This window comes from Chiloscyllium plagiosum, unplaced genomic scaffold (genome assembly GCF_037043375.1).
Source record: "Chiloscyllium plagiosum isolate Xiang-an unplaced genomic scaffold, Cpla_swu_hap1 HiC_scaffold_10, whole genome shotgun sequence".
Lineage (NCBI taxonomy): Eukaryota > Metazoa > Chordata > Chondrichthyes > Orectolobiformes > Hemiscylliidae > Chiloscyllium > Chiloscyllium plagiosum.
The window spans coordinates 55,354,181-55,370,219 of NW_028270148.1; positions in this window are offsets into that span (position 1 = coordinate 55,354,181).

The window sequence follows — 16,039 nt, forward strand, 5'->3', positions numbered from 1 at the left end:
GTGGGCAAGTTGTTAGAGGGGATCCTGAGGGACAGGATGTACATGTATTTGGAAAGGCAAGGACTGATTAGGGATAATCAACATGGCTTTGTGTGTGGGAAATCATGTCTCACAAACTTGATTGAGTTTTTTGAAGAAGTAACAAAGAAGATTGATGAGGGCAGAGCAGTAGTTGTGATCTATACGGACTTCAGTAAGGCGTTCAACAAGGTTCCCCATGGGAGACCGATTAGCAAGGTTAGATCTCATGGAATACAGGGAGAATTAGCCATTTGGATACAGAACTGGCTCAAAGGTAGAAGACAGAGGGTGGTAGTGGAGGGTTGTTTTTCAGACTGGAGGCCTGTGACCAGTGGAGTGCCACAAGGATTGATACTGGGTCCTCTACTTTTTGTCATTTGCATAAATGATTTGGATGCAAGCATAAGAGGTACAGTTAGTAAGTTTGCAGATGACACCAAAATTGGAGGTGTAGTGGACAGCGAAGAGGGTTACCTCAGATTACAACAGGATCTGGACCAGATGGGCCAATGGGCTGAGAAGTGGCAGATGGAGTTTAATTCAGATAAATGCGAGGTGCTGCATTTTGGGATAGCAAATCTTAGCAGGACTTTTACACTTAATGATAAGATCCTAGGGAGTGTTGCTGAACAAAGAGACTTTGGAGTGCAGGTTGCATCCTGAAAGTGGAGTCGCAGGTAGATAGGATAGTGAAGAAGGCGGTTGGTATGCTTTCCTTTATTGGTCAGAGTATTGAGTACAGGAGTTGGGAGGTCATGTTGCGGCTGTACAGGACATTGGTTAGGCCACTGTTGGAATATTGCATGCAATTCTTGCCTCCTTCCTATCAGAAAGATGTTGTGAAACTTGAAAGGGTTCAGAAAAGATTTACAAGGATGTTGCCAGGGTTGGAGGATTTGAGCTATAGGGAGAGGCTGAACAGGCTGGGGCTGTTTTCCCTGGAGCATCAAAGGCTGAGAGGTGACCTTATAGAGGTTTACAAAATTATGAGGGGCATGGATATGATAAATAGACAAAGTCTTTTCCCTGGGATTGGGGAGTCCAGAACTAGAGGGCATAGGTTTAGGGTGAGGGGGAAAAGATATAAAAGAGACCTAAGGGGCAACTTTTTCACACAGAGGTGATACGTGTATGGAATGAGCTGCCAGAGGATGTGGTGGAGGCTGGTACAATTGCAACACTTAAGAGGCATTTGGATGGGCATATGAATAGGAAGGGTTTGGAGGGATATGGGCCGAGTGCTGGCAGGTGGGACTAGATTGGGTTGGGATATCTGGTTGGCGTGGACAGGTTGGACCAAAGCGTCTGTTTCCATGTTGTACATCTCTATGACTCTATATGTTTGTGGTGTTTCTTGAAGGATATATGCTAGTTTGGATATTTGGAGAACTTCATTGATTTGAAAGAAAAATGTGCCATGGGACTTTTTTGGACAAAAGGAATAACCAGTAAACGTGTGAATGACACTTATGTCTTATATATCGAGATCCAGTATGACCGGAATGTTAATTTACAAGTATAACTTTTTAAGCTTGTTTTTGCCCTCTCAGTTAAATTCAACTAAGAAGATAGATGGGGCCTTGATTTAATATTTCCTTTCAATGCAGTATTTGACTGAAGTGTCAGCCTTGATTTTATATTCCAGTATGAAGTAGGTCATGAAGGGGCATGAAGGTGTCACAGTCACTAACATTGAAGGTGTGTTCATCAATTTCATGGTACAATATGCTTTTTGGTCACACTAATGGGAGAAGTTCAAATCTGGCTGGTAAGAATGAGAGGAGAGTAGCTCAATCAAATGATTGATTTGGAAGAAGCAAGGGATTGTGGAGAAAAGGATTTATATCAGTGAGCAAGGCATGCATAGCATGTCAATTATGTTCAAATCCTACTATGGGTTTTTGTTGGGCTCACTCCATTGCTGATAAGACTTTCATGCTTTACCTTATCAAAAAATGAAAATGTAACATTTTCTTATTCCCATCTACAATTTCTATTTCTATCCTAATCAGTAAGGATGAGATGAAAGCATTCAAGATATATCTGTTAAATAAGTACTTAAAAAATATATACATACTAAAATGTTCCATATGGTAGTAATTCAATACATATAATGAATATTACCCTTCAACACTGGCATATCATCAAAAGACTCTGTCAAGAAATTGATCTGTTTCAATTATAATAAACCTTTTATAATGGAAATGAGATCTTGTTGGTATTTAATTACAATAAAGTGATTTTCTATTTCTCAATTTTAAAATTATACGTCTCAAAATTCATGGAGCTTCTTAAACTGAATAATTTTATTATATAAATGTAAATCTGTCTGAATCTACAAATTTGTTTCATGCAAGGTGATAAAAAGCTATCTGAATTTTAAAAAATGAATTCAGGGACAGAATTACATGCAAAAGAGCTGTTCAAATTATTAACCTGTGAAATGCGAAGCACAATAAATAAAGATGCTAATTTAACAATGGTTTGCTTCATGCAGTTTTCATGCATTAACTTCATTAATGTGACAATGGTCAAGAAAACTATGGAGATTGGAGACTGGGATTTCCAAGTACTGACTCCTCATTTTGCATTAAAAGTGGATGAGGGTGGGGAGAGTGCACTTCTATAGCTCCATCGACACCCAAAGCCAGCTGATCCAAGATTCATAATGTTTGAATTGTAAACTCAAAACTTGCTCAGGCTTCCCAATGACAACCCCCTTGATTTTGTTTTTGAGGCCTGTGAGTCTTATTAAGCAGGAAGAGCTTTAATATCTGAGATGGTATTTGCAGAGGACATCATTCCTGCCGTACCAGACAATTGGTCCATTACATTGCCTGTAAGATCCTTAATCTCCTGAACATCATTCACAGAGGACAGTTTTCCTTCTGAACAAAGTAATTGCACCATGTTATCACCCAGGGACCTTTATTACAATAATATCTTGCATGGAAGGTGGTTGTTTTGCTGAAGCACGTCTTTGAGACTGTATTTTCAAAACGCTGCTTTCACACAGTAGGTGTTTTGAGAGTGTAATAAAACTGTGGATTTCAATGGCTTCATTGTTAAAATCTAGCACTAAATTACTGTTATCCAACTGACGATAAGCAACAGATATTGGTGTAATCAGAGCTGGATAACAGAAGGCTCTCTATGGCAACACTCTCACTTTCTTTCACTCCCCATGATTTCTGCATCACTTGTAAGAGACAAGAAAAAATTTGTTTGATTATGCTTTTCCAACTGACAAAGTGTTACATTAAAACTTCAGTGATTACTTGGATATTACAAAGTAATTGTTGCTTGTAATCATTATAGAGAAGGGAGACCAGACTGTCTACAGTCAACTTGGTTTTTTTTGTATCATTTACTTTGTGCAAAGAAAAAATTCACAAAATTACTGAATGAAAGAATAGAATACTATTCTCAACTTCATTAAAAGTGATTGGAGAATATAAACAGCTCCTGGAACGTTCTTATAAAGTGAATAGTAGAGTGTTTCTGTCTCTCTAAACCTTTGCTTTATGAGATCCATTCACGTGGAATTAGAACTTTATTTTTTAGTTTACTTCTTTTCTGTTTTTGAGTTCATCATGCCCATAGTTTTGGTGATCTGGTTACAAAATGGCATCCAGCACTGGATCTCTAGTGCAATGTCTAAGATCTGTCTCCTCACATGCTCATTCCAGACTGGTGTCTCCTTTCTTATAGGTGTCAGAGTGACATGATCTGTTCAATCTTCATGATTTAGTGACACCCATTGTAACATAAAGATGATCTTATCTCATCATTTCAAAAAAAGTCTAATTCTCTCACAGTCAAGTAACTGGGTGACATGTTAATGTTGTTTTGCTGGAGAAGCTGGCTGAAATATTTCCCTGGGTCACTTCTATTTTCTCAGCTTTATGTGTGTTGTGTTGCAGATAAAAAGAACATACTCTTCTAATGCAGGTTGCACTGACTGGCATATTTTGATGAGGGTATTAGCAGAGGCATTAGGAGCATTTGCCAATGTTTACAGAATAGGTTGATTGTGAAGTCAGTCAGCCTGCTGATTTGATTGTAGCACTGCCATTTTCAAGCTCCACACTCAGCTAATCCTGTTTCTTAACTGAGCACATCAGATATACACTCAGCATCAAGGAAGGATCCTCTACTCTGACTTAACAACTCATTTAATACTCTGCTCATAACACTTGTCCTCAATCATCAGTGCCAAAGCTGCAGTGACTTGGCTGGACATGTTTTTATTTCTGAGTTGAAAGATTTGTAGTTCAAATCCCGCTTCAGGACTTAAATAACACAATCAAGACTAACACATCAGTGCAGCAATAAAGAAAGCACTGTCACTGTCCGAGATGTGTTCTTTTGGATGGGACGTTAAACTAAATCCCCCTTTCCACTCAGATGGATGTGACAGATTTCATGTCACTGTTTTGGAAAATAATGTTTTTTTTTTGGTGTCCTGATCAATGTTTAACTCTCATTTAGCACACCAAAAACAGATTATTTGCTCATCACATATCACTGTTTGTGGGAGCTTGCTGAGTTCCAACTGCCTACTTTGTTTCCTACATTACAACTGTGAACATACCTAAACAGCTGTATCAGATTTTGAGTTGTCCACTTGTCATGAAAAATACTATCTATAAATACAAGACTTCCTTTCTTCTTTACTCTAACCATTGGCTTCCAGCATGAGACAGAGATGGAGTTGAGGCAATATGAAACAGATCAGCTGGTGGAAGTAGGAGGAGAAAGAGGGGGAGAAAGGGTCTGAGCAGAAGTCCATATCTACCTATGACCTTCCAGGAACAATTCTCTTATTTCATCTTTAGCAAGAAATAGTGAGAATGATATGCTTATGAGAAAGGTGCTCACTAAAATCTGGCAACCTTTGTAGGCAGACATATAGGTCCTAGGAAGGTAATAGTAGCACATCAACTGGCTGGAAATGTGACTGTGCCATTAATGTTACTACATCAGAAGCCTTCTATGCTGGAACAGGCAACAACTCTAATATCTTGCAGTTTGTGTTCCACTGTGTTTCATTACAGTGAAGGTAGTAAAGCATTGCAAAAGAGAGAGGAATGCAATGTGTTTTCTCTTTCTAGAGAGAAACTGGCAGAGAACACATGTTGCTGCACTAGGTTGTGTCCCAAAGATCAAAAATTTTGCAAAACAATGTTTTAAAACAATCTAGCACAAGAAAAATAAGTTTATCTGAAATATCACAGAAGCAAGATTAAATGATGGCAGGGTATCTCGGCCAGGCAGAGCAACCATCCTGAGGCATATGGTGAGTTGTGGACACTTCATGTGACCTAGATAGAGACATGTGCAGAAAGTGTCACCAGTTGCACTATCGTGTGGTACAGGTTTGGAACTTGAGTAGTGGCTGAAGTACCCATGAAACACCCACAAACCAGAGAACAAGGTGCAAAGTACATTGGAAGGGTGGGGAGTTTCTTGAACTAGTACTCAGGATAAAATTAATAATGACCATAGGAAAGATATGAACTCATTAATACCAGCCAGCATGGATTTCTTAAGGGAAAATCACAGCTAAATAACCTGCTGGAGTTTTTTTGAACAAGTGACAGAGAGTTGATGAGGCTGATGTGGTGCACATAAGTTTCTAGGAGATATTTGATACAACAGCACACAACAGACTGGTGAGGAAAGTTAAAGCTCACGGAATAATTGGAATAATAGCAACATGGATATAAAATAAGCTTAGGGATAGGAACAAAAGTAACAGTCAATGGATATTTTTCTCTGGAGGAAGATTTGGAGGGGTGGTTTTGGGACTCTTGCTTTTCCTGTTTTATATATAAAATATCCAAGTCTTGTTGTGCAATAGGTGATGCAAAATTTGGACGAATTGCAAACTGTAAAAGAGGATGTTGACAAGTTGGTGGAGTGGGCAAAGCAGTTGCAAATGGGGGAGATGGTAGCATAGTGGTATTATTCCTGGATTGTTAATCCAGAGAGCCAGATAATGATCTGGGGACCTAGGTATGAATCCCACCATGGCAGATGGTGGAACTTGAATTCAATAAAATCTGGAATTAAGAGTCTAACGATAACCATGAATCCGTTATCAATTCTTAGAAAAACACATCTGATTCATTAATGCCCTTTAGGGAGGGAAACTGCCATCCTTACCTGGTCTGACCAACATGTGACTCTAGACCCACAGCAAAGTAGTTGACTCTTAAGTGCCCTCTGGGCAATTAGAGATGGGCAATAAATGCTGGCTTACCCAGTGACGCCCTCATCCTATGAATAAATTTTAAAAAGAATAAAAATAAGTTCAGTGAAACCAATTATGAGGTGACGCATCTTAATATAAAGAATAGAGTGAGCCATTATTACACAAAAACTGCTGCTCTAAAAGGATTTCAGTAGCAAAGAGACCTGGGTGTATAAGTGCAGAAGTCAATATAACTGTCAACACAAGTAGAGTTAGCAACAAATACAGCATGTAGTAATCTCAGTATTATTAATCCTAGCATAGAGTACAAGAACATGAAGGTTATGCTGAACCTGTATAAAACAATAGTTAAACTGTATTGTGCACAGTTCTTGTCAGCACACTTTAGAAAAGTTGAGAACATTTTGGGGAAAATACAGAAGAGGTTTATAAATATGTTCCAATGATGAAAAGTTTCAATATTGAAGATAAATTGGAAAAACCTATACTACTTTATTTGGAGAGGAGAAAGATAAGAGACTTGAATGAGATGGCTTGGACAGTGGAGATAAGGAAACAATGTTCCATTTCATAAAAGAATTGAATGAAATGATACATATATAAAATAATTTGCAAATGAACCATATGTGATGTGTGAAGTAACTTTTTCATATAAAGAGTAGTTAGAGTTTGGAACATACTGTCCAGATGTATGGTGGAAGGCAGGTTTACTTGATACATTCAAGACAATATTTAATTAGAAGAGGTTAATAATCAAGGTTATGGGGAAAATGCAGGAAAATGACAATGAGTCATAATGCTCATTCAGTAACCTAGTGCAGATGGATGGTCTCCTCCTGCATTTTAACAATTCTGTCATTCTATTGTTCTCACAAGATTCCTCCATTTTCCTTAATATTGGCTGCAGGTTTTTTCTAACAAGCCCATGCACCAAGAGTTTTGATTTGTACATCCATCTGCCTTTCTCCTATGCTTCCCAATGAAGTGCCCATATGACTCTTCTGAAACAGAGCTTGTTTGTAACCTTGTTGTCCAGCAAGCTGGCGTCCCCATTCTATTTGCGTCCTTCTCTGGCTGCAGGGCACTCATATCTGTTGACTCACCATGTGAGGGACCCACCCTGAAGGTCCCATCTAAATTACACAGTGTCTGCTTCTGAGGTGTGAATTTGAGGTGAAGTATTCTCTTCTTCCACTTCAACTTAAGATTCCTGCTCAGCAATCTAAGTTGGTGGCAGTTTTTGAATACTTAAAAGGGATGGGGCAGCAATGTGATGTGTGAAAGGGTTAATGCAAGAACTGGATGTTGATATGATTGACATATGCTTGAGAAATACAAGAGATTACACAACAAGAAGCAAATCAAATGTGAGGAATAGGATGAAGCATGAACACAGCATCATCTTCATTCCTTTCAGTCTCACCTCTGAACACACTCTCTGTCTTGACTACCCCAAAGTCAAGAATCATTCACCAGGTTTTCATCCAACAGGTTTATTTGGAAGTACTAGCTTTCAGATCACTGCTCCTTCATCAGGTAACCAGTCATATAATGAGTATAATCTGTATTACTACCCAGAAATAGCAAGCATTGATTGATCCTTTGGGGTAGGGAAATGCAGCCATGTCTATCCCCCATCATTAAGCTGATTTTACCTTCAGTTGTTTGTAATCTTCTCCTCCAAGAGACATGGCAGTGAGTACAGGTCATCATGTTTGAGTGATGCATCTGTCATGAATGAAAAGGTGTCAGCATCTGCAATATATGAGAGGTGAGTGTGAAGCTTTCTGCAGTCTTACATATGTGAAGATGTGCTGAGGCATATGAACTTTGGGTATGAGTTAGGATTGATCAAGTTTTTGCGAGGTGAGACATTGGGGATTTGGTCCAGCTTAGAATGCTAGTGGTGCAGTTTGTAAAATATGACATTTGAAGATTAATTCACCTATCTTGAACATTCACTTGAGATCACTGAATTTCTTTCAGTTCCTTAGGCTCCAGGTCCTTAGAAGTATAACACTAGCATTAACTTGTAGAGCAATCTACTCTCATTCCCCACTTGGGGTTTAACTCAAGTGCCTCTTGGTCTCCCTGGGGATAGATGATATCTCTCTTTCTGTCAACCTTCTGCATCAAGTATTCCAGTGCTGTGTTAATGAGAAATGGAGAAAGTTTGCATCCTCATATCCTTCAAGCAATACTTCCTCCTTCCTAAGCAAAATTATGACCATAGTACAGAACTTCATTCAGAAACTGCACAGCCATCAAAACCCAATCATCTGGAAACAAAAGTAGAGAATGTGGTGCTGAAAAAGCATAGCAGGTCAGGCAGCATCTGAAGAGCAGGAGAACCAACATTTCAGGCATATGCCCTTCATCAGGATTCCTGAAACATTGATTCTCTTGTTTTTTGTGCTTTTCCAGTTCCACACTCTTGACTTTGACCTTAAACATCTGCAGTCCTCACTTTCTACCATCTGGAAACAAAGTTTAGTCTCCAACCTCCATGGCTAAGTGCTGAAGAAATAATGGTTAAAACATGTGGGATGAATACAAATAAAAATGTCAATGTTATTCTTCAGCAAAACCTACAGAAAACTGCACAATTGTAAAGACAAAAATGATCTGGCATTATATGGCTAAATCTTTTCACAACAATGTGAAATTGCTGATATTGAATACACATAAAGGACCACCATCCTGGAGATCCTTGTGTTGACAACTAGTTAGAGAATAATGCTAGTGCAGATAAATACAAGCACAATCTGATAAAGAATGCTAGGCCCACAGTCTTACTATGTTACTGGATGCAAGATTGGCCAAACAGATTCATTAACATGACTGCTACCTAGCCCCAGTTTTCCAAGAATATATTACAGAAAAGAAATATTGTTGGAACTTCAAATGGGAAACTTAATTACCATGAGAGGGCCTTCTTACCTAAAATGAAGTAATTATTAGCAATGGCCTATTGTTCATACATGAGGGTCTTCCACACCATCTTTAATTATACAAGAGCAGCAAATGCATTGTAAATATCTCAACATAACTTAAATTGCTAGACTTGTGATGGCAGAATCATTGGCATAAGTCACATCCACTTCAGATTTATTTTAACTTAATAAGTCCCACACTCTGAGGATCCAAATATTGTTATTTTGATATTTGGTAGATATCCTTGTTTTCTTTTGAAGTCTTGTGTTTGCATGAAGCAGAGGTTGAAATTTGGATTCTCAGATATTATTTCCTGTAAGGATATTATTAGTACAATGATTTCAATATTTTGTCGTAATTGTAGCTTTCTTATAATTGTAAATTCATTCATTTATTTAAAATCTAAATTAAGTCATCTAGTCATTTGTATCAAATGCTCTGGGAACCCAACTCTTATTCTGAGGCGTTTCATCTGGACCATTAACAATGTGGCAAAATTACTAGCTAAATTAAAGTTTAAGTTTATATAGTAGGGTTTATTAATCCAAATTGCCATCAGAAAGAATGTAACATCCTTGAATGACTTCTACTTTTGGGTGGGGAGCTAGTTGGGACTTTTTGTGTTGAAATGTCATGTTCCAGAGTTTAACTTCCTCAGACTAATATTGAGGGAAATTAGTTGAGGAATGTCTGACTCTAACAACTTCAAATAATGGATTACAACTGTAAAAACACCAGAACAGCATTCCCTTCATAGCGAGAAAATATTCCATTATTCTTTCCTACAGTTAGTTGGATTTCCTGATCCAGCCCACACATTGGCAGTCAATTTTTCTTCTCCCTTCAACAGATGCATCTTTAACATTTCCTCATTTATGGTTACTCCCTTTGTTGGCTGTATTTTCTATCCACAGGACTACTCCTTAACCTTCCATGACAAATGTCTATTTCATGTCTCCTTCACGCTATCATTATCGATGTGAATTACTCTTCTTCAGTTCAATTTTATAAAGTCTTCTGTCTCTATGCCTGGCATCAGTTTTCATTGCATATACTGACTATTAAATTTACATTCTTGCTCATCTGTAAGGTTCAGTTCTACATTGTGTAACATATTTATAACTGAACCACTGAAGAAGCAAGATATATAATTTTTCTTCCTCTATGAATATGTAAAGGAGTCAAATATCATCTCAGGCACTGTATCAGTGATTATCAGCATCTTCTTCATGAGTATTGCTTCTATTCAGAAATTTTGGCAACTCGTTCTTTGGTACAAAGCAGGTAGTTCCTATCTTTGGGTGCCTTAGCCATAATCACGTGAAGGGATCACTTATCCACCATAGAACTTGCCTGATTTTTATTTCGTTGTAACTATTGGACAATAATTGGGCAGGTTCTATAAAGCATTCCTGATGTAATCCACGAGATTTTGGCCAAGTAACAAAGGTCAGAAGGAAAGCCTCCATTGTGACCCCAGCTGATGCTAATACAGGACAAGTCAGATCCCATGATGAAACCTAGTTTGAACGATCATATGTTTTCTTTTTTCAACTTTGTTACCATAGATGTCAGTCACTGAACATATTCATATAATGCTGCAAATGTATTGATTAAAAAAGAACATAAGTTTATTTCACAAAATAAAAAAAAGCTACAGATATACTACAACTTGGAAAAAGAAAATCATAAACTGTAAAACCAGAAAGATTCAAACCTTTTTCCTAGCAATATCATTTACAGTCACTTATCCCCAGTGATGTATCTCTCCAACTTCACCTTCATTTCTTACTCAATGCAAACTTTCTTCCCTTTCCTCACACTTGATTCTCTTTGTCTCTCCATAGGGCACATACATACGCTGACACAATAACTTTTCTCAAGGATCTCTAAGCAAAATCCCAGGACTTTTCTTGTTATTTTGACTTCTTTTAGGCTGTTAAACAGCACATCTGCTGGTGTGGGTCTTGTCTTCTGAGCTGACTCTGCTTCTACAGATCATAAAAGCTCAATTTAGCAAACAATTAATTTGTCTCACTAGCTAATTTGTCTAATCTATTAGTTTAACTCACACAATTTCTTGAAAAATGCACTTTTTTTTTAATCAACTATACAGTTCTGACTCTTTTCAGAAAACAAATCACCTTCACAGAACCAAAAAAAAAAGCTATTTACTTTTATTTTACAAGCCAACTTCTCAAATAATGATGATAGACTTAAAATTGTCATCATACTTCCTCCAGGAAAGACATGAAAAGGTATCTTTAACAAGCATATTTATTTTCCGTCAAAATTTCCTCTTATCACTGTTCTATTTTACTTTCACAGAAATAACACTATTCTATACAAGTCCATGTTGATCACAACTTTTGATTTCCTCCATATATGCTCTTGACAAAGCATTTACGATAATATGGTCTTTTATTACCACATAAATGATATTCAAATTATACAATTTTAGCATTAAACTCTAAAGAAACAGTCTCAGGTTTTTATTTGAAATATTCAAAGTGTTTAAAGAATTACACTCCAAAAGAAAAAAAAATGTGGTGTTGAATTTCAAAAATCGTTACAAAGACAACTGAATATTTCAATTATTTTTTAAAAGTAACTGACTGGCCAATTGATCCTCACCTTGTCCTCCTATAAAAAGACTGATGTTGTTCATTTCAACAGTCAAATTAAATTACTTATTAACATTTGGTTCTGCTAAAACCACAGCATTAATCAATAAAACTTTCACGTTGTTCAAAGAACTCAGATGTCCTTTTCTATTCAATTTTTTTGTCTTTTTTTAACCAACGGTTTGGAGGAACCATGATAGTATTGAAACTAAGAACACATAACAAAATTCATGAGTATCAATATACTGCAAAACTTCACATTGATCTTGCCATAGAAATTCCAGGATATCACTTATTTTTATTTTTGTAGGTGCTACTTGGCCTTGTCACACACCACAATTATATAATCCTTCTCAGATTATATAACATAATCCTAGAAGTTATGTAACCCTTCAAATCCATATTAGTCAATTGTTGAAAGATTTGCTGGGGCATTTTTCAAAACAAATAGCACGATTTTATTGATACGGTTTTTATTGAAAATGTTCACCTATTCCAGCAAGTGATTCTTTGATTCCGCCAGTCATTTTTTCCAACAAAGTGTGCTCGTCCAATCCTCGCAGTAGACTCCTCCAATCTTGCAATTATGTCGACTCTACCTTTCTTACACGTTGAAGTTCTGGTCATCTATACATAATTGTTGTGACATACCTGGTTTTGGCACATTCATGATTGGTAAACTCCAGCAACAATGACTCAATTCAATAATATCATTGACCATCATGAAGTTGACTTCTCCTCTGCTTTTGGCTATCCTTTCTGTCTTGAGTCTGCAAGGTTTTATGGATAACATATTCCCTACATTAATAACTAAATGTATCCTTCCTGGCCTTGCTACACAAATCAATGTATGAATCTATAACAACTTTCATAATGTGGAGGGAAGAGCCTAATGGTACTATGGCTGGACTGTTAATTCAGAGAACCAGGCAATATCCTGGGAACAGGGAGGAACAACAGATGAACAAAATTTGGACCCAACCAGGACAACCAGTACCTACAACAAATCCGAAGACTCCAGAAACAGACCTCCCTCCGGATCCTCCGCTCTACGCTTGCAGCCATGCGCCGCTACCTACATTCTCTGCAGTCAGCCCTACCCCAGCTCAGGACAACACTCTCACAGACCTGCAAAGGACCTCTACTGTTCTTCATCCACAGAAGAATCCATACACTAAACAAACAGTTCTTCCTAGCCATATCGGAAATTAAAGACAGTAAGTACCAAAAATTTTCATGTACTTACCCCCACACTCCGGATTCCTCAACCATTCCAGTATCTTCCATCGGCCTCTGGAACCGCTCGGGCGCCATTACCCACGCGGCCGCTGCAGCAACCGTCGCCGCGAACCATGATGTCACTTTCGCCCTCACCGACCATGCAGCCTCCGCGATCGCCGCCCAGACAACCGCCTCCACAATCGCCAGGAAGACCATCGCCGACAGATTCGCGGCCTCTGCAGGGTCCACAGCCACCAGGAATAACACCGTTTCTGCCGTTGCCGCAGCCACTTCCATCCCCGGAGTTGCCGTCGCCGCATCTACTTCTGCCCCCAGTGATGTCATTCACCTGCACAACGACCACGCCGCCTCCCCGCCTCCATGCTGATCTCTGTCACCATGCATAACCCTGCCCCCATGCCGATCTCCATCACCATGCCGAACCCTGCCCCCACGCCGATCTCCGTCACCATGCCTAACCCCGCCCCCACGCCGATCTCCGCCTGCACGCGTAAACCCACTCCCACACCGATCTCCGCCCCCATGCCGATCCCCGCCCCGCGCCGATCTCAGCCCCCACGCCGATCTCCGCCCCCACGCCGATCACTGCCCCCACGCCGATCTCTGCCATCACACCCAACTCCGCTCCCACGTCTAACTCCGCCCCCACGCCTAACCCCACCCCCACCCCCCACTCCCAGCTCCAGCCCCACACAAGGTCCTAGCTCTCAGCCTTGCCGTATTTTCACCATCCCTCCAGACCTCCCCCTCTCTGAGGATGAAAGATCAGTCCTCAGCAGAGGCCTCACCTTCAACCCCCTATGCTCCCGGATTAACGAGTTCAACACGCGGCGAGAAGTCGAACAATTCTTCCACCGCCTTCGCCTCCGCGCCTACTTCTACAACCAGGACTCTCACCCACCCTCTGACGACCCCTTCTCCTGCCTCCAACACACCCCATCCACCTGGACACCCCGTGCAGGCCTCTTACACACCCTCGACCTCTTCATAGCCAACTGCTGCCGCGACATTGACCGCCTCAACCTGTCCACCCCTCTCACCCACTCCAACTTCTCACCCTCGCAATGTGCAGCCCTCCACTCCCTCCGTTCCAACCCCAACCTCGCTATCAAACCGGCAGACAAGGAAGGGGCGGTGATAGTTTGGCACACCGATATTTACATCGCTGAGGCTAAATGCCAGCTCGCGGACACTCCTCCTACTGCCCCCTTGACCATGACCCCACCTCCCACCACCAAACCATCATCTCCCAGACCATCCATAACCTCATCACCTCAGGGGACCTCCCATCCACTGCCACCAACCTCATAGTCCCACAACCCTGCATCGCCCGTTTCTACTTCCTGCCCAAAATCCACAAACCTGACTGCCCCGGCCGACGCATTGTCTCAGCCTGCTCCTGCCCCACCGAACTCATCTCTGCATACCTCAACACGGTCCTGTCCCCCTTAGTCCAAGAACTCCCCACCTACGTTCGGGACACCGCCCACGCCCTCCACCTCCTCCATGATTTCCGCTTCCCCGGCCCCCAACGCCTTATCTTCACCATGGACATCCAGTCCCTATACACCTCCATCCCCCATCACGAAGGACTCAAAGCCCTCCGCTTCTTCCTTTCCCAATGAACCAACCAGTATCCTTCCACTGACACCCTCCTTCGACTGACTGAACTGGCCCTCACTCTGAACAACTTCTCTTTCCAATCCTCCCACTTCCTCCAAACCAAAGGAGTAGCCATGGGCACCTGCATGGGCCCCAGCTATGCCTGCCTCTTTGTCGGATATGTGGAACAGTCCATCTTCCGCAGCTACATTAGCACCACCTCCCACCTTTTCCTCCGCTACATCGATGACTGTATCAGCGCTACCTCGTGCTCCCACGAGGAGGTTGAACAGTTCATCCACTTTACTAACGCCTTCCACCCCGACCTCAAATTTACCTGGACCATCTCAGACTCCTCCCTCCCCTTCCTAGACCTCTCCTTTTTTATCTCAGGCGACCGACTCAACACGGACATTTACTATAACCTGACCGACTCCCACAGCTACCTAGATTACACCTCCTCCCACCCTGTAAAAACATCATCCCATATTCCCAATTCCTTCACCTCCGCCGCATCTGGTCCCAGGAGGACCAATTCCAATACCGAACAACCCAGATGGCCTCCTTCTTCAAAGACCGCAATTTCCCCTCAGATGTGGTTGATGATGCTCTCCACCGCATCTCCTCCACTTCCCGCTCCTCCGCCCTTGAACCCCGCCCCTCCAATCGCCACCAGGACAGAACCCCACTGGTCCTCACCTACCACCCCACCAACCTCCAGATACATCACATCATCCTTCGTCATTTCCACCACCTCCAAACGGACCCCATCACCAAGGATATATTTCCCTCCCCTCCCTTATCAGTATTCTGGAAAGACCACCCCCTCCGCGACTCCCTCATCAGGTCCACATCCCCCACCAACCCAACCTCCACTCCCAGCATCTTCCCCTGCAACCGCAAGAAATGCAACACTTGCGCCCACACCTCCCCCCTCACTTCCCTCCAAGGCCCCAAGGGATCCTTCCATATCCATCACAAATTCACCTGCACCTCCACACACATCATTTACTGCATCCGCTGCACCCGATGTGGCCTCCTCTACCTTGGGGAGACAGGCCGCCTACTTGCGGAACGTTTCAGAGAACACCTCTGGGACACCCGCATCAACCAACCCAACCGCCCCGTGGCTGAACACTTTAACTCCCTCTCCCACTCTGCCAAGGACATGCCGGTCCTTGGCCTCCTCCATCGCCAGACCATGGCAACACAACGCCTGGAGGAAGAGCGCCTCATCTTCTGCCTCAGAACCCTCCAACCACAAGGGATGAATGAAGATTTCTCCAGCTTCCTCATTTCCCCTCCCCCCCACCTTATCTCAGTCCCAACACTTGGACTCAGCACCGCCTTCTTGACCTGCAATCTCCTTCCCGATCTCTTCGCCCCCACCCCATCTCCG